This window comes from Meles meles, chromosome 13 (assembly GCF_922984935.1).
Source record: "Meles meles chromosome 13, mMelMel3.1 paternal haplotype, whole genome shotgun sequence".
NCBI lineage: Eukaryota > Metazoa > Chordata > Mammalia > Carnivora > Mustelidae > Meles > Meles meles.
This window is the reverse complement of record NC_060078.1, coordinates 63,946,442-63,964,073: the sequence shown is the minus strand read 5'-3', so window position 1 is coordinate 63,964,073 and position 17,632 is coordinate 63,946,442. Positions and strand designations below refer to the sequence as shown.

Here is a 17,632-nt window from a genome sequence, read left to right as displayed (position 1 = left end):
CCTTTCAATGGACAAATGGATAAAGAAGATGTGGTCCATATACACGATGGAGTATTATGCCTCCATCAGAAAGGATGAATACCCAACTTCTGTATCAACATGGACGGGACTGGAAGAGATTACACAGAGTGAAATAAGTCAAGCAGAGATAGTCAAGTATCATATGGTTTCACTTACTTGTGGAGCATAAGGAATAACATGGAGGATGTTGGGAGATGGAGAGGAGAAGAGTGTTAGGGGAAATTGGAGGGGGAGACAAACCATGAGAGACTGTGGACTCTGAGAAACAAACTGAGGTTTTGGAGGGGAGGGGTGTGGGGGGTTGGGTAAGCCTGGTGGTGGATATTAAGGAGAGCATGTATTGCAGGGAGCACTGGGTGTGGTGCATAAACAATGAATTTTGGAATGCTGAAAAGAAATAAAATGAAAGAAAAAAGTCATTAAGTAGCTGATTATTTAGAATTTTTAGAAGTTCTATTTAAAAAAAACAAAAACAAACAAACAAACAAACAAACAAAAAACCCAACACAGGTATAGTTACCTGGCAGGGGAGATACCATGATCACAAAGGTGGTTTTTTCCTGGGTGAGTCTTATTCACTGGGCTCTGAGGTGCTGACCTGCCATTTCCCCAAATGTGAGAAACTCTACTGCATCATTTGTGGTGGGGCAGGGGACTGTGTCGTGTTTCCCCCTGTTTAGTTCTGCCCAAGGAAAGAATGTTTCATTTTCTGTGTTGGCGTGGGTTTTTTGTTTAAGCCTGAGCCCTTTTGAGTCATTTTTGAAGAAAATTAATTTGTTTAGGAAACTGAAAATAAACACAGGATACTACAAAAGCACATCACAGGATAAGGGCTGTTTGGGCTGGTTGAAACACTCAAAGAAAACCCCCTTGAGGAAGTGAGTTTCCAAGCCTCCAAATGAGTAAGGCTTCACACAGTTGGTTCCCTCTGCCTGGAACTCGTCCCTTCCCTACACGTGGCCAAGGACCTAGGGTGGGAGGAAGCCTGACGAAAGCAAAGAGCAATGAGCTTGGAGGACAGTGAGGGAGGAGAAGAGGGCCGACGGGTGAGGGGTCAGGTAGGTCTTCAGAAGACTGTGCCAGGGACTCAACTACCACGGGAAGTTTGAACTTTATTTTCAGAACAAAGAGAAGCAACTTAAGCATTTTAGGCAGATGACTAACGTGACTGGATTTGCAATTTAAAAAGGTGTCCTCTTTGGAGAACACCTGGAAGAGCAGGTTTGGGACAATTTGAAGATAAGCTCGTTGGCATCGAAAGCGGGCTGTGTGACAGGCAGTGCAGTCCGTGTATAGTGATTCTCTTAACACTTGCCTCCGCTCCATGGGGCAGGGACTCAGGGCTGGTTTCATGGGCAAAGGCCCCACACTCAGCTCAGTCAAAAATTGCCTGACCCTCGCAAGGGCTCTGCACTGGGGACTCAAGGCTCTGTGGCGTCTGTCTTGAAATTCCCAGTAATTTGGTTATTGACTGTATTTTGTAAGCAGAGTTCAGTGGGACAATGGAGCATGCACAGAGGCTAGGAACACACACAGTCCTGCCACCCCCAGCCTCCCTGCTGCAGCTGCCTGCTCCCAGCACCTTGGGCCTCACCAGACCTCCCCCACTCATCCTGGCCCCATGACCACTGACACTCTCCCCACCCTGGGCAGTGACCAGTGGGGCTGGTCTGGAAAGACTTGCATCCCACCATTATTCTTTGTCCACGGCAGGGGTAGCCCCTCCACAAAAGGGTAGGATGGAGCTCAGGCATATGGTGGCAGCTGTCCCCATGCACTGCCTGGGGCTCGCAGCACCCCCGTGTGTTTGGCAGATGACCGGTCAAGGACAATCTTCTCACTTTCCTTTTTCCAGGTAGTAGACACAATTAGATTAAGAAATCTGTCCAATGCCTGTTTATGAAATGCTAACCTGTAGACAAATGGAATAGATTGTAGAGAGATAGATGGAGTTCTAAATCTAAATTATGTCTCATAAGAAAATCCTGGAAGCCAATTTCACATGTCGACAAACTTGGGAATCTTTTTGTTGGGGACGATCACATTAATAATAAACATATTGAACCCTTTTTATATGGCTGACCTAAATCTAAGCTCATCCCATGCATTATCTCTATTTACCCTATAACTAACCTTAAAATCTGTTGTTACTTCCATTTGGCAGATAAAGGATCAAGTCCTAGAGAGTTAAGTCACTTGTCCGAGACAACACAGCTTCATTTGCAGAAATAACATTTAACACAAATCTAAGTAAATTCTAGGCCACGGCTCATGACCAGCCTGGGCACCAGTTTCAATCAGTCCAGTTGGGAAGAGCAAAGGCAGAGAGCCTAGAAATTTTCCCAAAGGTCTTAGAGGGTAATAACTGGACAATCAATACTAGAACACTGTCTGTTTCTTAATGCAAAACTCTTTGCTTTATAAATGATAACATCCCGAAGCCCTGCATAGCCATTGACCTTGGCTTTACCCGAGAGCATTTCTGCTAACAGGAGTTAAGGATGCGCTTTGTCTGTGTCCACAGCTTGCAGGGGTACAAGATGGAGTCTCTTTTCACTAGTTCACCTTGGGAGGAAGGAGGGCACCCGTAAACTGGCCAGTGAGTGAGTGGTACTTCCCAGAGTCCTCTGGGACCAGAGCAAGCCCCTGATGATTGGGACAGCTGGTCTCTCCAGGACTCTCAAGGTACCACCCTGGCCCAGAAATTGCTGGATGAGTGTGATGTAGCTTTCCTTTCATGGGCCATGTTGAGGGGAGTACACTCTTGAGGAACTTCTAACTTCTATGCCCTGCTATTGACCCCAACTTCATGTGACCAAGCAAGAATAAACACAAAGCAAGCAAACGAACAAAGCAAATACAAAGGCTATAGATCAGGGCCTAGGGACCTGTGACATGTTCCAAAAAGCTCCGTGAATACACCAGCTCCACTAGTCATAGTCATTCATTCGTGCATTCATTGATTTTTTAAAATTATATATTTATTGCCTTTCTACTAAGTACCACACCCTGTTCTGTGCATTGGGGATTAGAGCAGGGAACAGAGCAGAAAAGGTAATGCTCTCCTGGATCTGATATTCTAGCTGGGAGGTGACATGAGACTTCAATGTATAACGTGTCTCATGGTGATCGATGTCATGGAGAAAAGTTAGCAGATAAACACAAAAAGGAATGTGGGGCAGCAAGCCAAGCACTATTTTCAGAGGGGATCAGGGAAACTTAGCTCTCTGTTCTATTTGGGCAGGAACCTGAAAGCAGTAAAGGACTAAGCTACTTACTTACCCAAGGGAAGAGAATTCCAGAAAACATTCCAGCAAAGGGCAAAAGCCCTAAAGCCAAAGCTTCTTCTCATGTGCAAGGAAGTGTAAGGAGGCCAGTGTGGCTGAAGCAGAGTAAACAGGTGCGGGGGGAGGAACCAGGCCAGGCAGGTGACGTCGCGGGGCACAGACACCACGTACATCTTTGTAGGCCAAAGCAAGGACCTTAACATTGAGATGGGAAGTCAGTCAGGGGTTTTGAACTCAATGGCTGTGTTATCTGAACAGACTTACCCTGACCACCGTGCTGGGGAGACACTGACCCAGGTGGGGAGGGGGGGAAGCAGGAGCAGGGCATCTAGTTTTAAAAGTGATGGCGATGATCCCCAGGAGAAATGACGGTCCACGGGGGTGGTGATGGAAGGGACGAGAAGGAGGTATATTTGGGGTATATCTGAAAACAGAGCCAACAGGATTTGCTGTGTGGACTGGCTGTGAGGAGTAGGAGGAAAATGATGATGGCAGGATTTGGGGCCTGAGCCATCACCAGGGATGGGGAATGGATTGTGAGACCTCAGTGTTGGACATGTTAAGCTTGAAGTACCCATTAGATATCAAAAAGGAGATGTTGAGTAGACAAGTTTATATATAGTCTGTGGTTTGGGAGGGGCGAACTGGCTAGAAATAAAAATTTGTACTTTTTAGCATATTGATGGTATTTAAAGCTATACCACTGAATAAAATCACACAGGGAGAAATGTACTCAGACAAAAAAACCATAATTAAAATGTGAATACCATGCGATATATATTATATACATTTAGGAGAGTATATGTATAATGTATATGATACACACATTAGTTTAAGGAATCATAATATCCCTGCAGGGTAGGTAGCATTCATCTCAGTTCACAAATGCGAAATGCAGGGAAGTTAAGTGGCTTACCTAAATTAAGTCAAGTAGCAAATGACACAATGAGACTCAGATCCAAGACTCCACACTCCTTTAGGACAACTGCCTTGATGACGGTGGCTCTGGACACCAGCGGTTTATCCTAAATGCAGGGTTTTTTTCTTGCCTGAGATTAGAAGTATTCTTGGGCACCAGTCCCCTAAGTGCAAAGCATCTGAGAGAAGCTGCTGAAGGATAATGATCATTGTTTTAACAGCCTCAGCCCTCTTTACTGGCAGAATCTTCTCATTCAGTCTCCCACCTTGCCAAGTATCCAGCAGGGACCTCAAGAAAGGAGGCCATTGGAACCGAATGGTTTTGTGGTGGAAGAAAAGGACCGCACAGTTTTATGCACAACCCAAACCTAAATGTTCCTACGGTTTGTAGCTGATGTCAAAAGGCCAGACTTCGCCCTAGGGGCTGCTGGGAGCAGTGGGATGCAGGGCTTGGAGGAGAATGCCTCTGACCCCACGAGGGAAAGGCCTCCAGGCAGCAGGGCGGCCTCCAGCCCAGCCTCTCCAGGGGAGGCTCTGTCTGCTTCCTAACCTGGACAGCCCAGTGGAATTCTTGCATTTGGTTCATTTCAACCCCCTCACTCTTTCCTGAATGCACCAGTTTTTACAGTGTTCGCAGCTGTTAATTAATGTAGACCTCTCTGCCTGAACAGCCGCTGGCGAATTCAGTGAAGTTATAGATTTTCTTTCTCAATTGCTCTGGAGTCACCCCGAGGCTATTAATTTGGGCTATTAGCCGTGGGTGATTTCAAAATCCATATTGATAATGCTGAGGCCGTGGTGGCTGCCTGCTCCGGGGGCTGTGGGTAAACAAGCCGCAGCCTCCTGTTGCCTCTGTCGCAGACTGAGTTTTCCAGGAGCTAAACTGGTCGGGTCAGTGTTATGGGAATTCTGCTCCCTGGATGACTCAGAGACAATAGCTGGCTTTTATATTTTAAAAAGTAGCAACCCTCATAATGACAACAATGGTAAGTTAATATGATAAATTAACAATATATTTTGGCTAATCATATTCATGTGCTTTGACTTATCATTGATTGCTTATATCAATTAGCAATAAAATAATTTTAGTAAACAACAATGACAGTTGCTTTTATGATAATTGACTTATGGAGTAGCTCTTACTTGCAAGGCATTGCACTAAACAATATATACATTTTTTTCATCAAATTCTCATACTTCTATAAGAGATGAGACATCTGAAATTAGAAAGTTTACACAGTTTGTCCCATCACACAGTCAGTGACCCGGGCTCCTACACGTGTCCAAGTCCCCAGACAGCATTCTTGGGCTTACATATTAGTCCAACAGGCTGGCTGTGTCCCAAGTATTTGAAGGCACTTGCTAACACGTAGATTACCACATTCCTCCCTAGATCCATTCAGTCAGGACCTCTGTGGCAGGACCCCCAAATCTACAGTAGTAACAAGCTCTCCAAATGATATCCACACATGCTTATCTGGTAACCTCTGTTTAATGGCTTTCGGCCCCCACATCTGATGAGTGGGGGGCTCTTGAACCAGCCTGCTTGACTAGGAAGCACAAATTCATCATTTACTAACTATACATGATCAACAAAGTTACTTAGTCTAAATTGTGTGTCAGTTTCTTCATCTTGTAAAGGAAGGAAAATAACAGTACATACTTTAACAACTTGCTGAATACCCACATCTTGAGCATTGACTGGATATTGGGCTGACCGTGGCTAGGATGAGATGAACTAACAAGCATCATGTTCTCTGACTGTCCTGGACACACAATGAATATTCATTATCATCAATACACTAGTCTTTGGCCTGGTGAACCAGCGACCACAGCTGCCCAGAGGCTCAAAGAAGTCCCCCTTGTCTTTCTAATTCTTGAAGCTAAAACTATGGCCTAAGTGTGGGCAGAGTAGATACTTCTCACCTTGATAACTGAGCAGAGTTGACAATTCAAAGACCTCCGTCGAACTTTATTCTACCCCTTTCTTTCCGGTGATTAGAATAAAGTCGCATAACTCTTTTTAACTCAGCTTTAAAATGGGTGAAGAGCACTTACCATGCACTACTGTGAAGAGAGAGCAGACATGAAATTGCCCAGTCATGATATTGATGGTGGCTAAAAGTGGCACGTGAACACGACTGTTAACTTCAAGAGGCACTGGACAGGGCTCCTCTTTCTGGTAAATGTGTGCCTCCTGACCGAGCAAGACCTGCTCTATGCCCTTGGGAATCCAGCATGAAGAATTGATTATTTGGGGTTAAGGTATTATTTCAGGTTAGAATGTAAATACTACATATATTTGTTTTTTTCCCAGAAGCACCTCCCTTTGAAATGAGCCGATAGCCAGACACGGATCTCAGGAAGCATCAGACGTAGACTCCACTTGGCGTAGCTAGCTAACATTAGAGAGGAGTATCAGGGTAGACAGCATGCGCAGCAGAGTGAGTGTAAATACACTCCAACAGGTGTGGCTCAGTAAATAAACATGCTCAAAGTATTTACAGCAGGAAGTTAAGTGCCTCACTTTTTCACTCCTTTGCTTCCTGAAGCTATCATTTTTATGTGTTGTTTTTTTATATAGATTTAAAGAATCTACATTTCAGGTGTTTTGTGTTTTTCCTTTTTGCGTGTGTGTTCAGGGTGGCATGACTGGTGTGGCAGTTGACAAGTAAGACTAGAAAATCTAGAAGGTGGAAGTCAAAACCACCCATAAACTCTCTGCACACAGATAAAACTACATCAGCCTGTTTCCTTCTGATTATTTTCTCTGATTGTATCATCTTTGCAATGTCAAGGTCTTTCTGATGTATAAAGCTGCTTTCTTCTTTTTACGCCCAGTGTTTGTATCACAGGCTTCCCCCATCTTTAGAAATCATTTAAACACATCATTTTATTGACAGCCACAGGGTAGAGGTGTCGTAATTTCCTCAAACAACCTATATTGTTTGACATTTTAGTAGCTTCAAATTTACACTCATTGTAAAAGTGGTTGCATTGAACATGATAATGTGTAAATCTTTGTCTTCATCTGCACTTCTAATTACAACATTTACTTCAGAAAGCTTCCTCAAAATAGGGCTCTCGGGTCCATTTCTTTAAGGATACGGATACCTTAACGTACTTTTCAAGAAGGTGGCCCAGTAGCTACTCCCACCAGCAGTATATTCAAGTTCCCAATGAATGAAACCTCCCAGGAAACCATCTTTTTACAAATGGTGAAAAGGTGGTGATCATCATAAAACTGGAAGCAGTCACTAAGAAGTGAATCCAGCTTTACTATATATCTACTTGCTGATTATTAATCGTGTCCATTAATTGGTCCAATTTGAATCCCACCCACAGAATTTGGGATAGAAATAAATGACTAAGAGTCAGACTGGAACAACCTCAAGTTCACGTAGTGAGAAGATATCCAACCAACCTGCTTTCTGCGTGTGTGTGTGTGCACGCGCGCGTGCATGTGTGTGGGATTCTCTGCTTCTCTCCTCAGTCTCTGTTCTATTCACTTATTCCACAAATATTTATTGAGCCCCTATGAGAATCAGTAATTACTAGACGCAGGGCACCAACCAGATTATAAAGTAACACAGGGCAAATAAGGCAAATATGTCCTCAAGGAGCTTCCATCTAATCGAACAAATAATTACAAGTATGATAAATCCTAGGTGAGATAAAGACAGAATGCCAAGTTTATCTGGCATATGAAGGATGACTGGTCATGGGTTAGCAGCAATGTAGATATGAGGAAGGAACCGTAATACAAAGAACTTGAAAAAGGAAAGCAGGGGACATACTTGAGGAACTGGAAGAATACCGGTGTGGGGACAGCACGGAGGACAGGGGTGAAGCCCTGTGCCAGGTTTGGAGGAAGGGGATGTTGGCACAGGTCAGGCTTCACAGGCTGTTTAAAACTCAACATTTTGTCTCCGACACCAAACACGAGAGAATGCTTGAAGTGTTTTATAAGAGAGAAGTGAAAGGATCAGATTTGAATCTCAAAAGACAACTCCAGCTTCTGTTTAGAGAATAAACTGAAGAAAAGGATGCAAAGCTACTGGCCCTTTAGCAGGTTAATGCAATCCAGGAGAGAGAAGATGATGGTTTCCACCCCAGGAGGCGTCAGCCATGATGGACGGAGGTGGGCGACCTTAGTATCAATAATCATGGTGGCGAAGCTTTTTGCTATTTAATCCCTTACACAGCTGCTGAAAAATCATTCCTCTTGTCCGTTCTTGCTCAGTGAGGATAAAAGATTTCTGATCACTGTTTATTCTGTAAGATCTTTTTCCACATAAGGTCGGCGTTATAAAAGTTTCTCTTGCTCTTTCTTTTCCTCAGGTCACATAATCACGTTTCCTTTTATCTTAACTCTCAGGGTATACCAGTTCAAATTCTTTAAGCTGTGTTTAAAAAAAATACTCTTAGGGGGTGGTGGAAGGAAAGCCCCAAGCTTTGAAAGGTAAATGTGAATTTGTCATTCTCCCATTACACAAGGGTACTCATCTGCTATTTCCCTTGGTTACTGTAGAAACGCTGCATATGTTTAATAACCTAGTCATGAAGTGCTAGAATTTTATAGTTTATAAAGCAATATTTCTATTCTACTTGCTACAATTTGATGAAAATATGTTAGGACAGGACAAAGTTGTCTGCAAATGCATTTCCTTCAAGGCATGAATATAAGACTTTCCTTTGTTGGCCAAGGTAGGAAGCTCAGAATGGTCACTTCTCTTGCATGTATCCAGTTGTAGCTATGGATGTAGGAACAATATTGATTCCTCAGACACTTCCACTGGCTTGATCTTCAATTATTTGCCCCATTTCTGCTGAAAACCTCATCTTCTAGAAAGAGAAGTAAGGATTAAGGAGCTACTTTGTGTGAATTTATATAGTTCCTCAAAATAAAAGGGCTATATCTATTCAATGCATTATGAATCTGATTGTGTTTGCACTCATGATTTTTGCAAACATTGACTTAGCCCCCGAAGCTTCTTATTTTCTAACTCTGCATTAGGAGAGGATTCTAGTATTAAACCCCCGGGCAAGATATTTTTGTTAGATCGGGAGAAATGAAAGACAGGTAGACTTCATTCATGATTTATCTTCCCAACAGTCAATTCCTTTCTCTCCTACCAAATGGTCACTCTCTGAATCCTTTGTCTTATCTCATGTAGACACAGCCCTACCTCTCAACAGCTTCACAAAATGACTGTGTTCCCCTCAGTTGCTGCTTGTTACCCTTCCATAATCTCCCCCCAACAGTCTTCTTTGCTTCTCTGTTAATTGTATGCTGGTTTGGGGAGGTAAGAGGGAAAAAAATGCTACAGGAAAATCCAAAAGAGTGATGTATTTTCCGCTACTTGCCTCATGACCTTGTACACTGCTCCCTTATTGAAGCTTCTGTATTACACTTGATGTTGCCTCTTGTGTTACTTTTGATGGAAGGGCCAGGCTGAGAGTGACATTTCGCCTAAGTGTGTCAGGCAGTGAGGAGTAGCAAGAGGCTGATTCCAGTAATTCCATGAAGATGCCTCAACCCTGACCTTTAATTGCTTTCACAGTCCTCAGCCCTGTCTCCCATGATTTAAAACAACGATGAGATGGGTCCACGTGCAGGGTGGGTTTGTCAGGCTCCAGGAATGCCCAAGGCAAGTCTCATGTTCTCATTTCTTGACTCTGGGCAATCCTTTCTCTGCTGAGTGATACCAGAGGATAGGCGGAAGTCAGGTGGGGGTGGGGTGAGGATGAGACCTGAACTTCTCCAATATTCCTGCCTAGAGCATTATTCATGCCCACACTGATGAGGGCGGCCAGAGCGCTACAAACCTGCCACTGCTTGGGTCACCTCTGGTGACCTGCACTAAAGCTGGAACTCTGCCTGGTCAGCCTCCTGGAGGAAACTCTTGTGTTTACTTATTTGTGATTTATGAAATTGTACCCTTGGCAAACTGCTGGCTTTGGGGAGCAAGTACACAATTGGAACCAGCCAGTAAGTCCCAAAAAGACCAGGATAGTGATCAACAGCTTATGTCAGCAGGAATCGACTTAATGATCCCACTTCCTCCGCGGCAATCAGGGCAGGGTTATTTACTAAGATGGCACCTCCCCTGAGCCCCCAGAGGAGGGTGATCAGGTTTTCTTAAGACTCACAAATCCTCTTAGAGCAATTCTAGGTTCTTTGTCCTCCTGGGACTTGATTCCTGACAGCCTAGAGAGAAATTCCATTCCTAAGAAGTCTGGGGAAATCTCAGCAAAACCACTTTAATATAGAGTTCCCTGTGCCTAGCCGAGGGTGGTCATGGGGCAGGTGAACACATGAACTCTTTATTGAATGAGGGTCTTCTCCGTAAAGATAGAATTTGTATCTCCTTCTGATCCTTGTCTCAAGGACTTTAAAAGGGCAGTTCCCATGGCCTCTTTAGCTGACAAGGTGGAGCACGGGAAATAGCCCCAATCAGGCTGTTGGCTTTGCAAATGAAGGAAAATAGCAAAGCTCTTGCCAGAGAAGGGGTGGTTGGGGAATCTGTGACATTTTGAAAACGTGTCTTGCTGTGCTCTTTGTCTAAAAGACACCACACAGAAACTGCCTGATGATGAGTCCTCTCTATGCATAGTTTTCATTATGACTGTCATTGGGTTGAAGAACGGTGAAGACCCCTCTCCTCTCTGCTTCAGCCTCCCTATCCTTAGCTCCCCCCCACCAGCCACAGACGTATCTGTTCTTTTTCACTCTCCTTGTCAAAGTAGAGAACGAGGGGATCAAATACATGTTCATTTAGAATCGGGTCCACAGGGGCACATGGGTGGCTCACTGGGTTAAGCCTCTACCTTTGGCTCAGGTCATGATCTCAGGGTCCTGGGATCAAGCCCCACATCAGGATCTCTACTCAGCAGGGAGCCTGCTTCCCCTGCTCTCTCTGCCTGCTTCTCTGCCTACTTGTGATCTCTGTCAAATAAATAAATAAAATCTTAAAAAAAAAAAAACAATCGGGTCCACAGTTAATTGAACTCTACACTTTCTACCTTATCAACTTTTGCTACTTTATGCATTTCATTGACATATGTGTTGGGCATATGGGTGAGTTGTGGCTCTCTGTTTTTTGCTATTATAATTACGGATGCTACAGTCTTAGGGCCTCAGTTTCTTCATCTCTAAAACATGTTAAAATTTAACCAAGCAGAACTAGTGTGAAGATTAAATGAGATAAGATAGTTACAAGGCAAGGTTCCCATCCCATGTACCTTCATGGATCCCTCTGCCCCAGTGGTATCTCTTTCCAATTTTGATCAGAGTTGTCTGTATACTTATGAGCACAACCATGAGACTGAGCTCTTGAGGGCACATATATCAGTCAGTTTGGGCTCCTATAACAAAAATACCATAGACTGGGTGACTTAAACAATATTTATCTCTCACAGTTCTGGAGGCTGGAAAATCCAAGATCATGCACCCGTGGCCCTGGTGTCTGGTGAGAGCCCACCTCCTGGTTTGTGATGACCATCTTGTCATTATATCCTCACATGGCAGAGAGGAAAATCACTAATTCCATTATGAGGGCTTCATCCTCATGAACTAAACTAACTGTGATTGCCTCTTAAAGGCCCCGCTTCCAAATACCATCACTTTGGGGATTCGGGCTTCAACATATGAATTCAGGGGGACACAACCATTCAGTCTAGAGCAGCAGGGAAATTAACTCTTTCTAGGTTAGATCCTTGGGGGTCAAATAATAATGAACAAGTATTCAGAAATACATATTGCAAGGATGGGGGGATGGATGGACAGATATAGAGATGGACAGATGGAAGGGCCAGTAAGGTTTTGGGTACTTAATATAATCTGAATAAAAATGGTAATGTCCTTGCTCTTACTATCACCCCTAGGATACTCTATTAGTATGCTCTTGACAGTGCTTCTCAGATAAGGCTCAATGTCTGGTCTCTTTTTTTCTCTTTCCTGTAGTCATCAGACTCAATATGTGTCTTATTCCTAATAGAAAGCTAATGACAACTGGCTGTCCAGGTAAGAAAAAAAAAAAAAAAAGGCGCAATCTCACAACCACACTAGCACTAAATTGTTAATGACCAACACAGTTAAATGTATTTTCCCATTTAGAGATATTTGCATTTCAATCAGTGACAGTGCCTTAACCAAAGGATGGGTATGTAATGTGGCTTCTCAGGATTCAGCATTTGCAAGCTGGATCTTTCTATAGTATCCCCCAGTTACAACCACCACCCACCCACCTATACTAAGACATTTAAGTATAATGGTAATTATGAACCAGAAGACCCATGAATCTGCTTTATTCCCTCCTCAGTCAAAAAGAAGCCTGTCCCCAAGATGGTTTATACTCCCAACATCTTGAAATACACACTTATGAAAGGTATTTGGATTTTTTCCCCATATGAGACGAGAGCTGGAAGGAGAATTCTTCCTGGCTTTTTTTCCTCCAACCGAATAGCTAGTACTCCTCTGACCAGCGCCAGCCCCAGGCAGCACCATCACTACAAACATGAGTGCAGCCAGACCCAGAATCAGACCACAGGGACTGACAATTAGAAGTCAAATTATGGGACATAGAGTGGGATCATTGTAATCTAGAATTTGCCAGAAAGGGTAGGACATGGGAATCTCTTGCACCTGCATAGAGCTAAAGTGGCTGCCTTTGCCCTCCAGGATTAGCCCTGGTCATGTGCAGCCAGCCCTACACGAATCGTGGGACACAAAGGCACTGTCCCATGCTGCAAACTTAGCAAAATCCACGTCACAGGGGGACGTTCCTGCTCCCAAGGGTGTTGAGTCAGGGAAAGGGAGGTTTTTCTTTTGCAACCACTCAAGTGGTTTGCCTACACTCACCCTTCTATTAAGGACAGAGCAGCCCCATGTTCATGCCTTTAAAAAATGTATCCACCATTTTTAAAATCCTTTTTGAAAGTTACATTTGGTTACAACAAATCGATGTGGTATGCAAGGCAGAGCCATCGCTTCCATCATTGCCATCACTTTCATTGCACAGCTAATGAAAATGAGGATCTTAGTGGTTTAGTCATGCAGAATTTTCTAGAGGACCTAACACAAGATCTGAGTTATACCAACTCACACACTGATGGGCTTTTTATGTTTTTGTATTGTTTTGTTGGCTATTTGTTTGGGGGTATGATTTCACACAAACTACCCTCTCTCCCCTTTTTGTAGCAAGTAGAAGAGAGGAGCACGAGTCCTGAATAACCTCATCAGAAAACATTCTTCCCGGCCAACATGTAGCGAGTGATCACGGGCATTCCAGCGGATGATTCTGGGCCTTGGGTTCTCCACCTTCAATATGTAGAGGGGAGGCACCACGTGGTCTCTAAGAAACTTCCCAGCTCCCTTTAAAAGACTGTCATGATCTTCGCTCATATTTCTTGCCAGGCAATGGCCTGGCCGCAAATTCATTCACAGTCTTCCCACCCACAGTCTCCCAGTTGCCCTGGGGTCCACTTCCGCCTTCTGGTTCTCAGGGATGAGGATGATGGTCAGCTATGGCCATCGCAGTTCTGATCTCCCACCATGATTTAGGCTGATTTTTGCATCTGGTGCTCACAGCATCCTGTCAAGAACACAGCCCAAGTGTCATCACCCATACCTGGAGGCCCTTTGGCACAATCATTTAAGATATGGGCTCTTGAGTGAGACAGATCCTGGGACTGTGTCCAAGGATCACTAAAATCTCAGTGGTAGCCTGTCAATAGTAGTCCTAGAGTACACTCGTAGAAGTGTTCAGAAACCGGGACCTGGGGTGTAACTTCACCGCTGGCCAGGGCTTGGCTTGGTGTAACAGGACTATGGTACAGGAACAGGAGGAGGGAAGGAAGGGAGTGTATTCAACATTATAAATATTACTAGATTATATTATAATTTAGTATAGCAAATATACTTTTTGTCTTTGTAGTACACAAAAGAAGAGAAATTCTGCCAAATCGTTATGGCTTCTGGGGATGCATTGTACACGTCAGATTTTGCAAAAGGGAAGGAGTCTCCTTTGTTTCTCTGATGCAGATGTAGGGATTAAAGAATAAGGAATCCAAGCATTGCTTTGGCACCATGAGACCTGTACAAGTCACTTGAAGTCCCATGGCCTCATTTTCCTCGGATCTGAAATAAAAGCTTGTCCTTCAGCCTTAGGGAACAGAGCAGGGGCAGGAAGAAGCAGGTCTGAGGGACAGGGCCCTGCAGTGGTAGGTGCCACTGACTTGTCCCTCCTCCCTGTCCTGACTCCCCACCAGGCCGCTGGCTGCTTTCACACGCAACCCTCCCCAGGGTAGCTGCCCTATCCCCCTCTCCTTTAGGCTGGGTGCTTGCTGCTGATAGCTGCCCTCACAGAGGAGACCCTGAAATTGTGAGCCAAGCTCCTTCTTCCTCCAAAGCAGGTACCAAGGATGCCAGCCACTGAGCCTTGACCTGGCTTTCTCCGTGTGTTTCTCTAGGCCTGGCTGAGAATAGCACACCTCATCTCTGAGAGTTCTGACCTTTTCTCCCGTCTCCTTGCTGGCTGCCTCTGTCCTTTCTAAAAGCTTCCTATTGATGTTTGGCCCTAATAGAGAAACGTAAACAAGAGATAGATAAAGGTTAACAATACCCAATCAATGCTGCAGAGAGAGGCCGCACAGGGAGGGATGTATTGAAAGGCCAAATGTAAAGAGAGTTCTATTGACAATTTAATTGCATTTATTCTTCCCCTTATATGTTGAACTAATAACAGGGCTGCCTGATACCCTTTCATTTTGGCTACGGTGACTTCTTTTCTTTCTAACAGAAGAAAAGCTGACAGGCAAAGAGACGCAGATCATTTTATTAATTTTTTTAAAACTAACTCTCTCTCAGATATGCTCCCAGATTGCCTATTTTCCACGGCATTCTAAGGATGGTATTCTAGGTGATTCTCCCAACCCCCACAATGAGCTCCCCAACCTCTCAGGGCACCTTCTTTTTCTGGTAAACCTGATCCACCTCAGGAAGCTTAGTTCCCCCACTGGCCTTTCTGGGAAGTATGTCCATGAGCCCCATCTTACAAGCCATGTCCCACCCTCTGCCACGGCCACCTCGTCATGGCTCCCTCTGCGTCCATGCTCCCTGAGTCCAGAACTTTCACCCAAACTCACAAGGTGAGCAAGGTGAGCAAGACAGATAGTCAATAGGAAAGTGAGGCTCAAAACGATGCTTTGTATTTCCTGGGGTCATACAAAATGTCACAAGATTTGGAGGGAGATGGTCATCTTCAGTCCTACCTTCCGTATTTTTCTACTGTGTTACGTACTTCATTTTGTTTCTTATACAAACAGCATGCAATGAACTAGTTGACAGTCAATAACTTAGCTATATCTAACACACACACGGGGAAGGAAGGAAGGGGAAAGGAAAGGAGAGAGGGAGGGCAGGAAGGAAAGAAGTAAAGGAGAGAGGTAGGGAGGGCAGGAAGGAGGGCGGGAGAGAGGGCAGGAGGGACACCTTGACAATAAATGAACCACTCATCAGCAGAATCCCTTGGATGAGGCTAAACCTCTCTAATTGATTCCAATATTATTTTCTTCTTTATAATAATTTCCTTTGCCTCGTTCCTTATTTCCCACACCTCTGCATGTCTATTACTTAACATTCCAAGAATGAAAAATAAATATTTTTTTTTTCTTCAGAAGAATCTGGTAGGTAAGAACCTAGAATTAAAAAAGAAAACACAGGGGGCAGTAGGAGTATGGCTTAACAACAACAACAAAGTCTACGTAATGATGATTCTTCCTTTATGACGTCTTCGTATGATCGGGATTCCTAACATTGGACTTATCATTTTCAAATTATGAAAACACATATGTGGCAAAATGTTAGGATGACTTGGACAGAAAATCTGTGCTTTTTATACCTTGTCCATTATGAAGCCTGACCATCCACGTGGTTTGCAAATAGCACGAGTCAGATCTAGAACCCTCCTACCCCATGACGTGTATGCAATAAAGGCTTATTTGAGCGGAGATTCTGCAGTCCAGTAACCTCACAGTTCTTTGCAAAAGTGGAGGAAATCAAAGTCTCTTCTCCCTCCAGCATAGAAAAGGAGGGCAGAGAGTGCCAACAACTGGGAACTGATCTATTTTCTCTGTTCTTCTCCATTTATATGCTGCAGGAAGAGAAACAGCAAAATCCTGTTGCATCAAAGAAAATTGCATCAATTTTTAATTATGCACTTAATCATCCTCTTGCAGAAGGGCAAGCTGTCTTTCATGACATTTTTACATATTTGAAGGCAGCACTGTGTGAGCACAGGGCAGGATGTTGGGTTTATTAGATGTCACAGACAATTTCAACTGACACTGATGGGTGGATTCAAGGGACAAGAGCCTTTTAAGGGGTGTGAGTGCCAGACGCTGAAGAGACACACAAAGCCTGGCCTCAGTCTTTTTCTTCTTTTGTTTATTCACTCAGTTAATTTGCTAAGGCTGATTCCATGAGGTGTCACATTCCAAATGTTAGTGATAGAGAGATGAAAGACAGTACCCACTCCTGAAGAACTCAGTGTGATTATTGATGCAAACATCAATAAGTAAGTTAAAAGTAAAAGCATCATTAATGGAAGTGTGGGGAGGGTAGAGATTGTCTCGGTATGGGACAAGTAACCGTGAAGCTTTCTGGCTTCCCAGAAAAGATTTGGAAGGTTCTGAGCAGGGTTCTGAGGGACAGAGAGGAGTTGGGAAAACGAGCAATGTGATACTGTGTGTGTGTGTGTCCTTTTAATACACATCTCGGAAGAAAAGGGAATGACCTCCAGTTAGAGGAAACAATTCCTGCAAGAGCCTGTAGACATTATTTTTAAGGTTTTATTTTTTTTAAGGTTTTATTTATTTATTTGACAGAGACACAGCGAGAGAGGGAACACAAGCAGGGAGAGTGTCCAAGAGAGGGGGAAGCAGACCCTCTGCTGAGTAGGGAACCTGAGGCAGAGCTAGATCCCAGGACCCTGGAATCATGACCTGAGCCGTAGGCAGACACCCAAACTTGAGCCACCTAGGCGCCCATCCAGAGCCATTTTAAGAAGAGAACATTTCACCTTTCCTGCTGTGCTGACTGAGGGCAAATGTGGCATGAAGATGCTGACTATTGTCCACAGTTTTTTCAACACAGAACCTTTGTTTCTATGAAGCAGTATGCAATCTAGGTAAAATATAGGGAAAGTGCTGGGATCCTTTTGTTGACTCTGGTCTGACTCTTGAAATGTGTCATTTTTTAAAAGTGCCTTAGTCTCTTGATGCTGTTGCTCATAGGCTGACATTTTCTTTCCCCTTGTGGCAAAATACATAGAACACAGAATTTACCATCTTGACTTTTTTTAAATGCATATTTAGTGGCAGTAAGTACTTCTGTGGTATTGTGC

At 43.9% G+C, this 17,632-nt stretch overlaps 1 non-coding gene across 1 annotated transcript; it reads left to right on the top strand.

Moving 5' to 3' along the window:
- Positions 1 to 533: 533 nt before the first annotated feature.
- LOC123955806 lies at positions 534 to 696 on the top strand. Its single transcript, XR_006821370.1, has one exon. It is a non-coding gene; the product is annotated as a U1 spliceosomal RNA (small nuclear RNA).
- The last annotated feature ends 16,936 nt before the right edge of the window (positions 697 to 17,632 follow it).